At 36.5% G+C, this 713-nt stretch overlaps 1 non-coding gene across 1 annotated transcript; it reads left to right on the top strand.

The window, feature by feature from the left end:
• Positions 1-298: 298 nt before the first annotated feature.
• LOC119520146 lies at positions 299-403 on the top strand. Its single transcript, XR_005214139.1, has one exon. It is a non-coding gene; the product is annotated as a U6 spliceosomal RNA (small nuclear RNA).
• Positions 404-713: the final 310 nt, after the last annotated feature.

The following is a 713-nucleotide window of genomic DNA, read 5'->3' as shown; positions in this document are numbered from 1 at the left end:
ACCTTGCATAGGTCACCAATATTTTCTGCTCAATCCAATTTGCTGAGTTAGTCTTGAGATAGCTACTCTCTCAACTCCTAGCCCCAGGAATATTTACAAAAATTCCATGATTCTCTGCTCCATTCATCTCTCCATATTATGGCATATCATGCAGTCCTCCCCACTGGAAAGTTCTTAAGACTGTCTTCCATCCTTCATGCTCTGTAGATGGAGAGAACAGTGGACAGTGATCTCTGTTCAGTGACAATTAAGGGCTTGAACTTTGCCAACTTCCCAAACAACAAAAGCCTGTGAACATGCTTGCTTCAGCAGCGCATATACTAAAGTTGATATGATACAGAAAAGATTAGCATGGCCCCTGCACAAGGATGACATGCAAATTCATGAAGCAATCTGTATTTTTTGTTTGAATTTTTTAAATGCCTTTTGTATTATTTTCTTATTTTCTTTTTTTATTCATCATTTTGTTTTCTTTTATTTTTTCTTTTGTCTTTTTTTCTCCTCTTCCTCTTTTTTTTTTGCAGAATAAATGGAAATGTCCACATATAGATTGTGGTGGTGAATGTATAACTATGTGATTATACCAGGAACTACTGATTGTTTACTTAGTATTCAACATTTAAAAAATAAACAGAGGGTTACAAGAACCGGAGAAAATGTGGAGAGAGGGATTTACCTAATCACTGCTGATGGGGAAGTAGAATGGTGCAGCC

This window comes from Choloepus didactylus, chromosome 24 (genome assembly GCF_015220235.1).
Source record: "Choloepus didactylus isolate mChoDid1 chromosome 24, mChoDid1.pri, whole genome shotgun sequence".
Classification (NCBI taxonomy): domain Eukaryota; kingdom Metazoa; phylum Chordata; class Mammalia; order Pilosa; family Megalonychidae; genus Choloepus; species Choloepus didactylus.
This window is presented reverse-complemented; position numbering and strand designations above follow the sequence as displayed.